Raw genomic sequence first — 19,924 nt, forward strand, 5'->3', positions numbered from 1 at the left:
TGGTAGATATCACAGTAAGTCAGACAGCATCTGTGGAGAGAGAGCGTGGAGTTCTACACCGCCTGTATACTGATTCTCTTTAAACAAAATCAAACCTTGCTCAATTTTTGTATGTTTCTCCCAGTACATTTTTTATTCTCTGTTAAGATTCGATTACTTACAGTGTGGAAACAGGCCCTTCAGCCCAACAAGTCCACACCGCCCCGCCAAAGTGCAACCTATCATACATTTACCCCTTACCTAACACTACGGGCAATTTAGCGTGGCCAATTTACCTGACCTGCACATCTTTGGACTGTGGGAGGAAACTAACACCGACACAGGGAGAATGGCAAACTCTAAACAGTCAGTCGCCTGAGGCAGAGAATTGAGCCTGGTGTCTCTGGCGCTGTGAGGCAGCAGTGCTAACCATCGTGTCACCGTGCCGTCCACTACCCTCATGTGTTCTTGACAATCTCCTGAGTGTTCAACTATACGATATTCACTGGCTTTCCATTGTTCACATTCACAAGGGTTATCTTCAAGCAAAAAGCTTGCAAATTTTGACTACCCTTTCAGAATTCTAGAATCATTTTCTTGACGTTTGCTATTGTTCTCTAAGTGTCCAATATCAGATTATTTATAATAAATTTCAACAGACTCCCTTCTGTGGATTACAGATTAGCCAGTCTGCAGGTCTCCACTCTCCCTCCTCTTCCCTTCTTAAATCCTTGGAACGCATTCATTTTCTTCCAAATTGGACATGGAAAAATACAATGATCCTCAAAGCAATCAATCTGTGCACTACTACTTTCTTTGAAATTGCAGTATGAATTACTTCGGGTCTGTCAGACTTTTCAATCCTCAATCCACATATGTTTTCAAATACTACCTCATCACTGATATGAATAATTTTAGGGTTTAGTTACACAAGTGCCATGATCACTTGGTATTTCCTCCATGAAGACAGATACTATAAGTAACAGGCTAGTTTCCCTGTCATTTTTCTTTTCTCTACAATACGTACCACCTTCTGATCACACACCACCAATTTCAAAACAGTCTGACCTCGAGTTCGGTGTTCACCATACTGTTAAAGCAACCCATCTCACACACCATCATGAAATTCATTTCCCCAGCATTAAAATTCACTTGGGTTAACACTCTTCAGATGTAACTTGAAGCTGTCCATTTTTATTGTAGTACCCACAAAATTTGGATATGTAATTTCCTGTTTTGCAATATAAACAGAACTTGTATCACAAATTTGTCTTTGAGATATAACTCCCATCAATGTTTGCTTCTACTTGCTGTTTCTGATGTCTACCATACGAGATTTTGTGGAATCTGAGTGACATGGGCTCTGGGGAGATTAATGGCAGATTCAGGCGAGATGTTTAGTGAGACATATCTCAACATTGATGTCATCTCACCACATCTTACACATTTCTCTCAAGTGTAATTATGACATTTTCATCAGATTTCCCATTATGCTGGTGGAGTGAAGGAGGACAATGATCTTTCAACAATGCTGTGTATTCCCCCAAACAGCTGAGACTGCTCTAACCTGGATGGGAACCTTACAGCAGGCTGGTGATTTGTTGCTGCTGATGTACAGGATCTCGTTGAGATCGCATCAGGGGTAGTGTGTACAGAATTAATCTCCTCACTGGGGAAATTGAAATTTAATCAGATTATTCCCTCAATTGATTTGTGCAATGACGGTGTTAAACGTTGAATTCCTCCAATGTCGAAGCAGACCATTTGACCCATCGACAGCACATTAATCCTCCAATGACCAGCACATTTAAATTCCACTATTCCCCCCTGCTCCCTAACCCAATCTCTGTAACCTAGCATTTTCTTTGACTAATGCGCCTTACCTCCGCATCCTGGGACTGGGAGGAAACTGGAGTACCCGACAGAAACCCTTGCAGGCACAGGGAGAATGTGAGACAGTGACTCGAGACTGAAATTGAATTTGGATCTCTGGTGCTGTGATGCAGCAGTGCTAACCACTGAGCTACCCACTGTAGGCAACAGAACGTGCTTGCACAATTCAGCCCTCCAAATGTGACTAAATGGCAGAGAGATTCCGTAAGTCCCCAAACCTGTCACTGAGCAACAGAAGGAGGACATTGAGACCTTGAGCGGCTTCAGCAGGAACAGGAGGAAGACATGCAAGACATCGATTAAATAATGTAGGAACACTGGGAGGATATTCAGCCCATCGAGACTGTAATGTACGAACACCAGGAGGACATTCAGCCCATCAAGTGTGTAAAGCAGGAACAAAATGAGTCCATTCAGCCACTCATGCCTCTTACACAGCAATTGGAACAGATCATTTACAACCTTGTGAAGTAAAGGGGAATGTCGAGGTTCTGGAAAGCGAAGAACTTCGAACAGCCAACTTTACTAGGGAATGAAAAGGGATGAACAAACTATTGGGAATTGAAGACAAATTATTAGAATCAGCAATTAAGGAATTAATAACAAGATATGTTCAAATAAAACGACAATCAATCGCAATTAACATGATTTACTGAAGGATAAATCAGGCTTGAATTTTTTGACTTATGTTGTTTAAAAAATAATCTGACAAACATGGTGGATGAAGGGAATCCTTTAGATGTCTTAATTCTGGACTTCCAGAAGGCATTGCATAACGTGCCTCACAAAAGATTAATATGTAAAACAAAAGCAAATGGGATCAGGAAAATGTATTTTGTTGGAGAGGCGCTAACGAATAAAAACCATGATAGGGCGGTGCTGGTTTGGACTGGGTTGGACAACGTTAGAAATGGCAAGATACCAGATTATAGATCACAGGTTTATTTTAAAAAACACTAGCTTTGTTCCCACTGTTCAGGTGTTAGTGAGAGCCGAATAACTTAGACATATAATTTATAAGGAAAAGATCAATGGGCTGGACAACTCATGCACATGAATTTCACACATTGAAGTTGTCTCCCAAATCTTTTATCATTTGGAATGGAGGTGCGGGTTTTGATTGATTAATATGCAAACCTGAGAATTTATTTCAAGTCAGTGCTTGGAGATAATTTAAGGTACGAACGATTTAAAGGAAGGGACCCCTCCGGATAGACTATGTTATTGAGGCGTGAGGTCTTGTTTCGAGTCTGTCTTTGTCTTCTCCTGGAGTCAGACTGATTTTATTCCCAAAGTATGAGTTTATAAAATACCGCATTGACTGACTGTATATGAATTGTATGTTTTTGACAAAATGTGATTTATTGGTATGAGACAGGAAAGTGAATGGATGTACATGTGAGAGAGGGGGAGTGTGAGTGTGCGCGGGGAGGAGAGGGAGAGGTGCATGGGTGTATGTCGGGGAGAGCGAGAGGGCGTGTGTACCTACGTTAACACACAGCCAGATTTGACAGATTCCTTTCCCCACACACTCACTCCGTGGTTTCAGAGCTTCTCCTCTCTGAATCCCTGCTCATTTTTGTTGTTCATGTTACAGACCCAGATGCTGTAACTACAGTCCCTATGCTCTCTCCAGATTTGGGTCACCAAATCATCAGGTCTCTCTGAATGTGAGAGGCAGCTCACAGCACGACCTCCACCAAAACATTCCCAGCCCATCCACTAAGCTTGCAATAACAGGAGACAGTCAGAAGCTTATCAGTTACAAGTTAGATGTCTGGTCCTTTATAATGATTGGCGAGGGGTTCCCTCGTGTTACTGACTGCACGGTCAGCTGAGAGCGACAAACACAGGCATTCAGTGGACAGACACGTCTCTCAAAGCTACGGGAACCCCTTGCCCAACATGGATAATCACATGAGACACACCAGGAAGTGAAAAACAGCCCAATACACACTATTTCATTGTTTCAGAGCTTCACAATGCCAGCATTTGATGTATTCAGAATCCAAAAATGAATCACCAAGGAATGATACATAAAAACAAACAATGAATTAACTGATAACATGTTGTGAAAATATGGAAAAGGAGACGGGGGAGTGAGAATAACTGGAGAAGTGAGACAATGATGGGTCCAATCACAAAAATGGGAACATCAAATGAAAACATTGCCAGATCAGTTGAAATGCTTCGTTACATCAAATTCTGAATCTGCCTCTCAGAACCAACCCAGACACGATAAGCTAGGGCAAGGTACTAGCCAGAATGGAGAGCTGTGCAGACCCTGCTCGTGGAGTACTCCAGAAACTGGACTACCTGCTTAGCATGGGGACCATTGCAAACCAAAGTATATTGCTACTATACTTGCAATACAGAAATGCTTTCGACGGGAAGATTTGCAGCCCATGCAGTGAGTGATAGTAAATGGGCTCCTAAAAATATATGGCACTGTATCTGCACTGCATCAATATAAGGCAAGAGACAGAGAGAGAGAGAGAGAGAGAGAGAGAGAGAGAGAGAGAGAGAGAGAGAGAGAGAGAGAGAGAGAGAGAGAGAGAGTATGTGTGTGTTTTGTGGTGATAAATATTAGAATTGTTGTTTGAGAGAGAACAAACGTGGAGGACATCAGTTTAAATGAGAACAATTGACAAGGGTTTGGGTAATCACTATAGAGACACTGAGGATTGTGCCACAGACAGAGGAAACGATGTGCTTCAAAATATTGAACTAAAGGCATTGCCAGACCCAGCAACAATATAAATCAATCCTCACAGAAATGATGGGATTCTGGGGTCAGGTGAGAACCGAGCCATGGAATATCAACTCAAATTTGCAGGTTTGAATTTGGGAGTGTCAGCAGCAGATTATTGACTACATTTCATAGCTCAGGGTTTAAATAGCTGATAATAAGCCAGTGAAGTATATTCAGGAGATGTTAATCATTACAAATAGGAATGGGTAAGAAATGGGTCAGGAATCAACTCATGGCCAAAGGGATCACCATAGTTGTGACTAGACTGTGTCAGCCTCAGATAATGGCCAGGGGTGGGATGAAGTCAGAGGAACGAAATGGTGTTTGTAACCAGAACAGAAGACAGTGACCTCCAAGCTTTCAATATTTAACTAGGGCTGTGATACAATGAATTGTGTTCCATAGCTGAAACTGATTAGGTCAACCGACAAGGCACAGTGCCAGAACGAAAGAAGGAAAGTCGTTTGTGGTTGTTCGGAGAGTGAATGTTTACAGAGTAGAGTAAATGTAAAGAAAAATAATACAGTCACACATGATTAATGCAAATAATAAACGGATAGTGAAACTTACCAGGTACACCAACAATAGCCAGGATAGGGTAATAAAAATATTGAATAATGTGAAGTGCATATTCGATCTGCCATGGTAATGGCCAGGAATGAGATGTAGAAAGAATCCATATATAAGAGGATAAACTCCTGTCCATTGTTGTTACATTCCAGTCTAAAGTTCTCAGAGTCATATCTCCCATTCCCCTCTCTCTGTAACTGCTGATCCGAACGTGCTGTCGGTGATACACCCACTCATACTATGGTAAAACACAATTAAGGTGTCCATTGAATGATTAAAATATGCAAACCCTCCACTGGGATAAGTACAATCTCTGGAGAATGACATTTATCACAGTTACCAAACAAACAAGTTCAGTTAACCAGTTCCTTACATCATTTTACACATCCCAATTAAAGGGAACATTTACTCAGCCTGGACTGAGTGGATGACTGTTGCCGAGAGATAGATCATAAATCTTTCAATCTTTTTAATTTTTCTTCCTTGTATGTAGAAGTATTGCTGGAACTTTGGAGGATTGTATATGTTCCATCCTGTTTATAAAAAGGGGACATGGATAGAATAACAGACCAGATGCATAAAATGACTTGTAGGGAAGTTTCCAGATACCTTGAGTAATGCTGCTCGTACTTTGAAATGCCATGGCATCAAACAATTTCATAACGTCGAGGCAACATTCAGCGCATTGATATTGGTGCTCAGGAACAGGGAGAAACAATTCCGTCCCCAAGTGCCTGCTATAACGACAGAGAAAGACATAGGCCTTTCGGCCTGTTACAGAGGGACAGGAGAACTGATCAGCCTCTCGAACCGGTTACTCGTTCAACTTCTGAGACCTGCATAACAAAAGCAGAGTCAGTCAGCATGATTGTTCAATTACAGAGAAATAAAATATAAATGCAACATTCTGATTTTCATGGTGTTTTACAGAAACAGCAGAAAGATTTTCAGTCAATACGAACTGCATGGAATGTGAAAAGGACTTTCAGTCCTTCAGTTCCATAAAACAGGAGCAGCAGGAGAGCACAGAGCTATCAGAGCCTGTTATTCGGGAGCAGCAGAAAGAGAGAACACAGCTATTGGAGCCTGTTACTTAGGAGCAGCAGCAGGAGGACACTTATCTATTGGAGCCTTTCACTCGGGGCAGCAGGAGGAGAGCACACAGGTATTGGAGCCTGTTACTGAGGAGCAGCAGGAGGACGGCACACAGCTATTTGAGCCTGTGATTCACAGGCAGCAGGAGGAGGGCACAAGCGATTGGAGCATGTTAATCAGGGGCAGCAGGGGGTGAGCACACAGCTATTGGAGCCTGTTACTCAGGAGCAGCAGGAGGAGGGCACACAGGTATTGGAGCCTGTTACTCAGGAGCAGCAGGTGGTGGGCACACAGGTATTGGAGCCTGTTACTCAGGAGCAGCAGGTGGTGGGCACACAGGTATTGGAGCCTGTTACTCAGGAGCAGCAGGTTGTGGGCACATAGCTAATGGAGAGTGTTACTCAAAGCAGCAGTTGGAGAGCACACAGCTATTGAAGCCTGTTACACAGGGGCAGCAGAGGGTGAGCACACAGGTATTGGAGCCTGTTACTCAGGAGCAGCTGGAGGAGGGCACGCAGCTATTGGAGCCGGCTACTCAGGGGCAACAGGGGGTAAGCAGATAGCTATTGGATCCTGTTACCTCTTAGCAGCAGGGGGTGAGCACACAGATATTGGAGCCTGTTACTCAGGAGCAACAGGCGGAGGGCGCACAGCTATTTCAGCCTGTTACACAGGGGCAGCAGGTGTAGAGCACACAGCTATTGCCGCCTGTTACACAGGGGCAGCAGAGGGTGAGCACACAGGTATTGGAGCCTGTTACTCAGGAGCAGCAGGAGGAGGGCACCCAGCTATTGGAGCCTGTTACTCAGGGGTAGAAGGAGGTTAGCACACAGGTATTGAAGCCTGTAACTGAAGGGCAGCAGCAGGACGGCCACAGCTATTGGAGCCTGTTACTCAGCGGCAGGAGAAGGTTAGCACAAAGCTATTGGAGCCTGTTACTGAAGGGCAGCAGGAGGATAGCACACAGCTATTTGAGCCTGTTGCTCATGGGCAGCAGGTGGAAACTGGAACACAGCAATAGGTGGCAGTCATTCAACTGCTCTAGTCTTCGACACAGGAACAGAGGGGAGCCACTCGACTGCTCGAGACTGGGACACAGGAACAGGAGGCCATCACTCAACTGGTCGAGACTGGGACACAGGGATAGGAGGCAGTTATTCTCTGATCTGATTGTGATTCCCTTATTCCATTTTGAAGAGATTCCCCTCTCTGCAGTCTCTGATCCTTTTGATGGTCATGTTGCAGATCCAGATGCTGTCACCATAGTCACCATGACCCATCCAGAGTGGGTCACCAAAGCATCTGGTCTTCCTGAATTTCCACAGCAGCTTAAAGCACAGCCTCCAGGAAACCGTCCCCAGCTTTTCCACTAACGTTCCAAAACTAGAATTAAGTCAAATGTCACTCAAGTGCTAGTGAGAAGCCTGGTCTGGTTCAGTAACAGTGGAAAGGATTCCTTGTTACTGAGCACATGTTCAGGAGAGATTGATTAACACAGGCGTTCAATTGATCAGTGCAGAGCAAGTTAGAAAGGTGTGCATCAAAACTGCTGAAACTCCACTGTCCAACATGGAGCACAGGGAAGGACACCGAGAAGTCAGATAAAACACGCGCTATGCTTTTTGAACATTGTTTCTAAGCTGCTTAATGTCAGAGGCTGATCCTCAGTTTAAATACCAACAGTTTAAATAGCAACAAATGGGAGGGATTTGGGAAATAGACTGATGGAGAGAGACTCAGAGTCAGTGTTGTGGAAGGATGTGTTCGCAGGTTTCAAAATGCTGAAGTGAAGACATTTTGACAGCATCAAATAACATAAGCCGGCATTTCTGGCAATGGTGAATAAATGGGATATTGGTGTGAGGTCAGACAGAATCATCGACTCTCGCAGATGTACAGCACAGAAACAGACCCTTCAGTCTAACTTGTCCATGCCGATGGGATATCCCAAATTAAACTTGTCCCATTTGCCAGCACTTGGTCCATGTCAATGCAAACCCTTCCTCTTCATGTACCCATCCAAATGCCTTTTAACTGTTGTAATCATAACAGGCACCACCACCTCCACTTGCAACTCATTCCACACATGCACCATTCTGTATTCGAAAAAGTTGGTCCTTGGGTCCCTTTAGTTTTGCGAAAAAGATCCTTGCTATTCACCCTGTATATGCCTCTCATACTCCAAGAAAAATCACCCCAACCTACTCACCCTCTCCCTATAGCTCAAGTCCTGGCAACATCCTTGTAAATCTTTTCTATCTCCCTTCAAGTTGCACAATATCTTTCTGATAGGAGGGAGACCAGAATTGAACACAATACTCCAAAACAATCGAATTAATGTGCTGTACAGCAGCAACATGGCCTCCCAATTCAAATAGTCAAAGCACTGACCAATAAAGGCAAGCATACCAAATGGCTTCTACAGTATTCTGTCGAACTGTAACACAACTTTTAAGGAATTTTGAACCTACAGTCCAAGACTTTTTTGTTCAGCAACACTCCCGAGGACCTTACCATTAAGTGTATACATCCTGCCCTGATTTGCATTTCCAAAATGCAGTGCCTCACCTTTATGTAGACTAAACACCATTCACTGCTCCTCAGCCGATCAGCCCAACTGATCACGATCTCATTGTACTATGACGTAATACTTCTGTGTGTCCACAACAACATCAGTTTTGGTGTCATTTGCAAACTAACCAACTATCTCTGCTGTGTTCACATCCAAATGATCTATATAAATAATGAAAAACAGTGGACCCAGGGCCGATACTTGTCGCACACCACTGGTTACAACCCTCCAGTTCGAAAAGCAATCCTTCATCACCACCCTCGATCTCCTACCTTCGAGCCAATTTTGTATCCACGTGGCTAGTTTTCCCTGCATTACATGTGATCTAACCTTGTTAACCAGTGTACCATGCAGAACGTTGTCAAATGCCTTACTGAAGTCTGTATAGGCAATGTGCACCTCTGCCTCAATGAATCCTCTTCGTCAGTTCTTCAAAAACTCTCAGTCAATTTAGTGAGACACGATTTCCCATGCTTATGGCTATGTTGACGATTCCATGTCAGTCCTTGCCATTCAAAATACATGCAAACCTTGTGCTTCATAATCCACACCAACAACTTGCCCATCACTGCTTTTCCTTACCATCTTTCTTAATTTTTTTTAAAGTAATGACATCACATTATCAAACCTCCTATCTTCTGGCACATCACCTGTGACAATCAATGATACAAGTATCTCAGCATGAGGCCCAGAAATCCCTTCCCTAGCTTCCCACAGAGTTCTAGGAGACACCTGATCAGGTCCTGGGGATTTTTCCATCTTTACAGGCTTTACGAACTCCAGCATCTCTTCCTCTGTAATACAGACTCTTTTCAAGATGTCACTGTTTATTTACGAAGTTCTTTAGCTTCCATATCCTTCTGCACAGTAATTACTGATGCAAGGTGCTAGTTTAGTATCGCCTCCATCTCCTGGGGTTCTGCACACCGGCAGCCGTGCTGATCTTTAAGTGACCCAAAACTCTCCCGAGTTACCCATTCGTCCTTAATGTATTTGTACAGTCCCTTTGAATTCTCCTTAACCCTATATGTCAAAGCTATCTCAAGCCCCCTTTATGGCCTCGGGATTTCCCTTTTAATTATACTCCTACTGGCGATAGACTCTTCTCGACAGTTACTTTAAATCTGGAATTCAGAGGCTGATGACGATGATATATCTAGTTTTGATTGTTTGAAATACCCAACTCGTTCGCTGATGCCCTTAAAGGAAGCAAACAGCCATCCTTACCTGGTCTAGGTTACATGCGACTCCAGACCCACAACTTTATGGTTAACTGTTAACTGCCCTCTGGGCAATTAGTGATGGGTAATAAATGCAGGCTAAGCCAGTTATACTCTCATCCCGTGAATGAATACTGTAAAAACATCAACTGCTGATATCTTTATATGACATTGGTGTCCCTCTTAGCCGTGACCAGGCCATCAATTTCTCCAGTCCGCCAGCATTCCTTACACCTTCCAGCCTTACCACTCACCCTAAAACGGGCATACTGTCTCTGGGCTCTGGATATCTAATTTTTGAAGGCTTCCCGCTTCTCAGCTGGCCCCTTATCTGTGAACATCTATTCCAATCTAGTTTGGAAGTTAGAGTCATAGTGTCATAGAGATGTATAGCATGGAAACAGACCCTTCGGTCCAACCCGTCCCAACCCACTCTAATCCCAGCTGCCATATCCCTCCAAACCCTTCCGATTCATGTACCCATCCAAATGCTCTTAAATGTTGCAATTGTACCAGCCTCCACCACATCCTCTGGCAGCTCATTCCATATACGGACCACTCTCTGTGTGAAACATTGTCCCTTAGGTCACTTTTATATCTTTCTCCTTTCACCCGAAACCTATACCCTCTAGTTCTGCACTCTCGGACCCCAGGGAAAAGACTTTGTCCATTTACCCATCCAAGTTCTTGCCTAATAGTATCAAATTAGCCTTTGTCCAATTTAAAACATTATCTTTAGACCCAGTTCATCCTTTTTCACCTAATTTTAAAAATTAAATCAATTATGATTCCTTGTTCCAAAGTGCTTCCCCACTGATAACTGGATCTCCTACCTTACCTTATTTCCCAAGTATAGGTCAAGTCTATGTTCTTCTCTGTGATGGAGAACATTGGACAAGGAACTGCAGCTTTATGACTTTTAGTGGTTTCAACAGAATCTATAACTCACTGGGCTGAACCTAACAATAATTTGCCTCAGTGACGTTTTCATTGAATGTGACAGAGGGATTGTCTGTACGAGGCTGAGCTAGTTTCCTGATGCTGTCTTATCAAACTCAACTCATTAACTACCCACCCCATCCCGTGATGTCTCTTTTATTCAATACCAGCCCGATTTCTCATCCATCATGGCTGGAGATAGTCAACATCGCTCGGATGCCCCTGGATATTCTGTGATCCCTGGCACTGGTGCCATCTTCAAAACGCCAATGGGCACACTGTTAAACTTCCTTAGTTAGAAGTTGCCCTGCACAGTTTACCCGGAGCATGGCAGATAAGGGTCAATTACACCACGGGTTTTTGACAGGGGTTTGGAAGTCCTGGCGGAAGGGGTAGTACAGAGGGGGTCCATTCTCTTTCCAGAGGGAACCACACCACCAGACCCACTGAGCATGGTCTGAGCTCACCACCCAGCTCAGTGCAGTATCTGCGGTCTGAGGAAATGTCCAGCAATACAGGACAAGCATCAATAACCTTCCCCACTCTGTCAGGATAAGGGTCACCATATTCTCTCTGCTCCCTCACACTCACTGTATATCTGTTCTAGCACCGACCACCAAACAAGACTCATGCTTCACCACTCTCACTATTGCACCTTCTCTCCCTCTCTCTCTCTCCCCCAATTTCCATCCACTATACCACCCACACTAATAACACAGCATGGACATAACACTATGTACTGACATCCTCCTGACACCTCACTATTTCCCCTACCATACCTATACCAGCACTAAGAGCAGGGCCACCCACTGCAACCTTCTCTCCCTCCCTCCCTTTGTCCCATTCCAGGAGAAACAGCCTGGGGTAAAGCCGGGTGATGGAGTGCCCAATATCCCCTCCCTCATCCCCCCCAACCCCTCTCCCGCCACATGGGGAGGTCCCTGGTACGAGTCCGAGAGGACCAGGATGCCTCGTGTGGAGATTTTGAAACAATCACGTCCCACCAGCCGAGTAAGCAGCAATGTTCAGTGAAGGGCAATTCTCACTTTAAACTCACTGGCAGTTCCGTTTCCCCTTTCACAACATAGAAGCCGTGGCCCTGATGCCATTGTCTTATGTGTCGAGCTGATAGAAATGGAAACGCCACCGTCTCGGTGGCCAGGACGGTGGGCTGACATCACATAGTCGCCACTATCTCCCAGGAAGGGAGCACAGAGGCTCCCTGCTATACCTCCTCCTGTAAAAAAACTCAGATACTGAAAATAACCTGTGACATTTACTGCTCTCCTCACTTGACCTGCCATGTTCAATAATCTGTCCTCATATACATCCAGCATACTATGCTCCTGCAGCCCTTTTATAACGGTATAGATGTTTTAGATTGTCTGTCAATGATATTCCTACCAAAGTGCATAATCTCACACTGCTCTGCATTAATGCTCATCTGCCATAAAATAGAGCACTGCACCAATTTGTCACTGCCCTTTTGGAGTTCCTCACTGTCCTCTACACAGTTTACAATTCTTTCAGGTTCGGTTTCTGCAAGCATTGAAATTGCCCTACAATCACATTCCACACATAAATACTGACTCACTCACTAGCGTGAACAAGCGCAATAAAAACACACTCCGCAAGAACAGACTGAAAAAACTGACACACACCAGAGAGCAAGTGATATATTGACAAAGTTAACGGAGCATGCGAAATACTGACAGACACTCCATGTCTGTATTAGTGTCAGTGTATGAGTGAGTGTCTCTATGTCTCTGTGTTAATGTGTGTTTATCTGTGTGTATCAGTGTGGGGCGAATCTGGCAGTTTCTGTGGTGTTAATGTGATGAACTATCCCCCTGACATGAGTTTCTGAGGAAGGGGTACTCAACCCAAAACATTAACTTTCATTTCTGCCCACAGATGCTGACAGTCTTGCTGAGCTTTCTGTTGCTGTCAGTCTCTGCTGGTCTCCCCACCCCTCTGTACAGGTGGTAATGGAGGGCGAAAATCATCAGGGATTCAGTTTAGGAAGGACAGAGAGAATGTATCAGCTCACAGCACCATCCAAACTGAGAGAACCATCAACACACATATACGCACACTCACACTACAAACATGCACACACACACATCGACATGTACACACATAGAGCTGCACACAGACAGTCACGCACAGATACACAATACTCATAGCCACCCCCACACACACTTACACACGCACTACAAACGCGCACACACACAGAGACATGTACACACAGACATATATAGCTGCACACAGACACTTAAACCCAGATGCACATATTCATAGCAACCCTACACACGCGCTTACAAACACACACACCTGACACACACCCAGACACAGAGAGCTACACAGACGCAAAGAGACATACACACGCCCATGACACACATACACACGCACACACGTGCTTACACTCATGCAGACGTATATACATAAACGCACACATACGCATGCACTCACGCAGACACACACACACCCGCAAAACACACACAGCCACTGATTTCACCCGTTTCCTCATTTCCACCCTCCCACCCCGACTTATCCCAGATCCAACCATCCCTCTTGAATTGTACTAACTGTCCATCTTCATTCCCACTGTCCTCTTCACTCTCTGCTCCAACCTATCACCTTCACCCCACCTTCATTTAATTGCTGCCTTCCCAGCTACCTTCCCCCAAGCATCACTCCCTCCCAATTATCTTTCAGCCCACTAAGTCCACAAGCCTCATTACTAATGAAGGGATTATGCTCGAAATTTCTGCTTTCCTGCTCCTTGGATGCTGCCTGAATTCTGTGCTTTTCCAGCACCACACTCTTTGGCACAGCCACACACGCACACGCAGACGCGGAAACACACACACAGACACACACACAAAAACAAGGACAGCCATGCTTCCTACACACGAAAATATCCACACTCCTGACACAGAGACAACCCACACTGCCCACACACACACCCACATACGCTCACACACAGACACAGACAACCAGTCATACACACTCAAGCATGCACACACACTAACACACACAGGCACCCACATTCCCCCACACATACGCATACACTCACATACAGACACACACACAGAAAGACACACACAAACAGACATGCACACTAATACACACATTCACGCACACTCCCCACAAATGCATACGTACGCTCATACACGGACAGACACATTCAGCCCGACACACAACTAATACACATGCAGGCACACAAAAACTCATGTATGTACATACATGCACAAAGAAACACACACAGACACAAACACAGACATACACAGGCATACAGATACACAATGATATGCACATACACAGGCACACAGACAGAGGCATACACGCATTGACACATAGAAAACACCCTTACATACCCCTACACACAGATTCCCACACTCCTCACACACACGCAGAATCACAGATACAGGCAGACACACAGACACTCGCACACAGACATGCACACACAGAGGCAGACAAACATTGACACACGCACACACACACACTTCCTGTAAAATGCAATGTGTGGTAATTTACTCTTCCATATTTTCTTATGTGTGAGAAAGGATTGAAAAGTCCGAAAGCAGACCAGCAGAGTGTGGCATTATATCTCTTTAGACAAAAGTGGGACAGACAGAGGTAGAGGGAGGGAGGAGAGAGGCTTTGAACTCCATTTCAATGATTCACCCCCAAAACAAAAGAGTTCCCATTGCACAGAGATGTAGAGACAGAGACACAAACATACATACACACACTAATCCAGGAGCACACATAACATACACAGAGAAATAGATACACACAGAGACACATATGGACACACACAAATGGACAGGCACAAACAGAAATATGCAGGTAGAAACTAGGAAACACAAACACACATGATGTCTTAGAGTTATACAGGGGGTTTGGAAACAGACCTATCTGCCCATAAACAGAATGATAACGATAACCTTAAACTAGACTAGGCCCACGTTCCTGGGCTTGGACCATATATTTCCAAAACTTCTCGTATTATTTTACTTTAAAAAGTCTTCTAAATGTTGTGACTTTACCCACATCCATCATTTCTCATGCAATTCATGGATCCTGATCAGGTATATACGAGAACTCTGTGGGAAGCTCGGGAAGTGATTGCTGGGAAACTTGATGACGTGTTCTTATCATCAATAGCCACAGGTAACGTGCTGGAAGATACGAGATGATCAACGTGATGATATTATTAAACAAACTGTGAAGGAAAAGCCGGGGAACATTCGACCAGTGAGCCTGGCATCAGAGGTGGGCAAGTTGTTGGAGGGAATCCTGAGGGACAGGATGTACGTATATTTGAAAAGGCAAGGACTGATTAGGAATAGTCAACATGGTGTTGTGATGGGAAATCATGTCTCATAAACATGATTTTTGTTTCCTTGAACGAACAAAGAGGATTGATGAAGGCAGAGTGGTAGACGTGATCTCTATGAATTTCCATAAGTCTTCCGACAAGGTTCCCCATGGGAAACTGGCTAGCAAGGTTATATCTCACGGAATGCAGGGAGAACTAGCCATTTGGATACAGAACTGGCTCGAAGGTAGAAGGTAGAGGGTGTTGGTGGAAGGTTGCTTTTCAGACTGGAGACTTGTGACCAGTGGAGTGCCACATGATTGGTGCTAGGTTCACTGCTGTTCGGCATTTATATAAATAAATTGGATGTGAAAATAGGTGGTATGGTTTGTACGTTCATAGATGACACCAAAATTGGAGGCGCAGTGGACAGAGAGGAATGTCACCTTGGATTAAAACAGGATCTTTATCAGAGGGTCCAATGACCTGAGGAGTGATAGATGGACTTTATGTAAATGTGAGATGCTGCCTTTCAGAAAGGAAAATCAGGGCTTGACTTATACATTTAATGTTAAGTCCTGAGGAAGTGTTGCGGAACAATGAGACGTTGGAGTGCAGGTTCATAATACTTTGAAAGTGGATTCGCAGGTATATAAGATAGTGAAGAAGGTATTTGATATGCTTGCGGTTGTTGGTCAGTGGATTGAATATAGGAGTTGGGAGGGCATATTGCGTCTGTACAGGACATTGGTTAGGCCATTTTGAAAACTTCATGCAATTACAGTCTCGCTTATAGAGGAAGGATGTGTGAAACCTGAAAGGGTTCAGAAAAGATTTACAAAGATGTTAAAAGGGTTGGAGGATTTGTGATTCATGGAGAGGCTGAATAGGCCGGTGTTATTTTCCCGGAACACCAGCGGTGGAGAGGTGATCTTAGAGGTTTATAAAGTCATATGTGGAATGAATAGTGTGAATAGCTAAGATTTTTGTTTCCCTAGGGTAGCATGTTCCAAAGCTAAAGGGCGCAGGTTGAAGGTGAGAGGGGAACTAACAAAAAGGGTATCTAAGGGGCAACGTTTTCAAAGAGCGGGTGCTGTGTATTTAAAGAGCGGCCAGAGGAAGTTGTTGGGGCAGGTATAATGACAACATTTAAAAGGCATCTGGATCGGAACATATATAAGAAGCGTTTAGGGAGATATGGGTCAAATGTTAGCAAATGGAACTACATTACTACAGGACATCTGGTCAGTAGGGACGAGTTGGATAGAAAGGTCTGTTCCCATGCTGGACAGCTCGATGACACTATGTCTTCTGTAAAACCTACCCCTCTCAACTTAAAATCATACCCTAGTCTTGATATCCACCACCCTAAGGAAAGGACACCTGCCATTCAAAATAATCTATACTTTTCATTGTTTTATTATCGTCTATAAGGTTGATAAAGTCTCAACCTCCTAAGCTGCAGTGGAAAAGTACATCCATCCTTTCTTATCACTTAAACACTCTATTCCCAGCAACATCCTGGTAAATATTTTCTGAACCGTCTCCAGTTTAATAATATCCTCAATGTGACTGGGTGACCAGAACTGCACACAGTACTCCAAGACAGACCTCACGAATGTACAACTCAACCTGAAGACAATGTTCCACCTCCTGTACTCAAAGGTCTGGGCAATGAAGGACAGCAAATCAAACGCTTTCATACCCACCCTGCCGACACATGATGCAAACTTCAAAGAAATATACCAGAACCCCTAGATCCCTCTGTTCAACAACACTACACATGGCCTGACATTTATATGCATATGTCCTCTCGTTGCTTGTTTTACCAAATTCTGATACCTTGTATTTATCGAAACTAAACTCCATCTGCCACTCCTCAGCCCCGTGAGTAATAGTACTGGGGAAGAGAGGTTTGAAAGAGGTTCGCTGCTTTGGATCATTTTGTGGTTTTAAGGCGAGGGCAGTCACAGGTTACGGGTGGGAAAGAGTGATTGGTGTTTTTGATACAGAAAGTATGCTCTTTCTACATCTCTGGTGTTCAGTGATAAGTATCTGTTCCAGATCCTTTATAGTGCAGAGTGTGTCTGCAGGATGTCTTTCCCTCATATTGCAGATGTCAGATAATAGCCACTTAAGATGGAAATCATAGTCAAACAATTAAAGATCTTCATAGTTTGTCTCGAAGGCAGAGCACATAAACTCAACATCCTATAATTGAAGTGAGTACCCATCATCTGTTAAACAATGTAATTCTTTTAACGGTGTAACTCAGTTAAAGTGAACCAAATTTTAATGAATCCACACAGAGCTGAAAGTTGACATTTAAAATGTGGCCGAAACTTTGGGAATGGTTTAAGGCTTGTGTATTGTGCAATGCCCATGCAACCGAGCCAGAGCTCAGGGTTAGATTCCAATACCTGAAATTGCGTGATAGCGTCTCTCACTCTGGACCAGAAGGTTTGGATTCAAGTCCTACCTGTCACAGTATTTCAAAACAGGCTGATGAACAAACGCACAGGAGAATAATGTTGCAGCTTTTCGGACTATTACCAAGTGGTTGTAGTGTAAGCCCAAAAGTATAGATTCTAATCCCACAGAGGTGTTTCATAATGTGGCTGAACAAGCTGATAAAACTGATTTGAGAATTGTGATGTAATGAAGAAGGAACAGGTTCAGAATAGAATTTCAGAATTTAGATGTGGGATGACTGAAAACACAGCCATTCGTGTTGGTTGGAGTCACATTTGCACCTTCTAGAGATTTATGATATCATGAAGACCATGGATAGGGTGAATAGTCAGGGTCTTTACTCCAGGGTAGGGAAGTCCACAACTAGAGGGCATACAATTAAGGTGAGATAGCCAAGATTTAAATGGGACCTAAGGGGACCATTTTCATGCCAAGGCTGGTGCATATATGCAATGAGCTGCCAGAAAAAGTGGTGGAGGCTGGTACAATTGCAACATTTAAAAGGGATCTGGATGGGGACATGAATTGGAAGTGTTTAGATTGATATGGAAGAAATGCGGGAAAATAAAACTAAGTTATCTTACAACATCTGGTTGGCACGAATGAGTTCAACCAAAAATTCTGTTTCCGTGCTGCACATCTCTGTGATTCATTGATCCAATTACTCATGATCTGTTTGTAATCTTATGTAACCGTCTTCACCTTCTACGATGTAACTAATTTTGGTGTGATCCGTAAACATGCTAACCATGCCTTCTATAACACTCATCTAAATCATTGATATAAATGAAAACCAAAAGTGGATCCAGCACTGCACCCTGTGGAACGCCGCTGGTCACAGGCCTCCAGTCCAAAAGACAACCCTCCTCCACCACCCTCTGTCTACTGTCAATAAGCAGAAACACTCGCACGCATACAGACATGCAGAGACACAGACACAGTTCCGTTTTTTTCAGTCAGACGTAGATACGTTTTGATTGATAAGGGGATCAAGAGTTACAGTGAAAATGTAGGAACATTTTGTTGTGAAATATATCAGTGATAGTTGAACAGCTGATCAGACTCGATGGCCCAAATAGTCCAGTTCATGGTTTACACTATCGGAAATGTTTACTCAAGAGAGCAGTGGAGGCTGAGTTTGATAAATACTTTACTGAATAGAGTCAATAAGAACGTCGGATAGGGTTGAGAGGCTGGATGGTCTACATCTTTCCAATTGGTTGTGCCCTCATTTCTAAAGAAAAGAGAAGCCGACTTGCTGGGAGGTTCATACACTTTCACATTTAGAGGTTCCCCCATTTAAGAATGAGAAAAGGATGTTCTGTCTGTGGTATTCTCATCCCTCAGGAACAGTGAAGACTCGGTCATTGAAGATATTCAACTCTGACCTTGACTGACCTTTGTTGGACAGGGAAGTCAGTGTTTATTGACAATAGACAGGAAAGGGCTTTTCAGTCGCAAACAGACCAGCCAGGATCTTTATAAACTGAGAAGCCGGCTGGAGCTCCTATCCCATGTTCTCTCACTGCACCAATTGAGTCTGTTAGAACGGTAGAGGAAGACCCGATTCAGCCTGTTAATATCACTGCAATGAGGCAGGAGGAGACTATTCTGCCCCTCTAATGAGATACGCAGTAATAGAATGTAGGATTTGGACACAGTGTAATAGAGATATACTTCAAGAAAACATACTCTCTCGTCCAACTCGTCCTTGCCGAACAGAAGTCCTAAAGTAATTTAGTCTCATTTGCCACCATTTCGCCCATATCTCTCTGAATCATTCCTTTTCATTTACCCATCTGGATTTCTTTTCAATGTTGCAATCACACCAGCCTCCATCACTTCCTCTGGCAGCTCATTCCATACATACATCATACTCTGTGTGAACAAATTGCCCCTTGGGTTCCTATTCTATCTTTCCCCTCTCACCTTAAACCCATGCCTCTAGTTCTGGACTCCCTTACCCCAGGGAAAAGACTATGCCTGTTTACCCGATCCATGCCCCTCAGGATTTTATAAACCACTATAAAATGTCCTTTCAATGACAATAGTTTATTTTAATGTGTAGTGACTGAAGCATTTTTTTAACGTAGCACAAACAGCCA

Source organism: Chiloscyllium punctatum, chromosome 14, assembly GCF_047496795.1.
Source record: "Chiloscyllium punctatum isolate Juve2018m chromosome 14, sChiPun1.3, whole genome shotgun sequence".
NCBI lineage: Eukaryota > Metazoa > Chordata > Chondrichthyes > Orectolobiformes > Hemiscylliidae > Chiloscyllium > Chiloscyllium punctatum.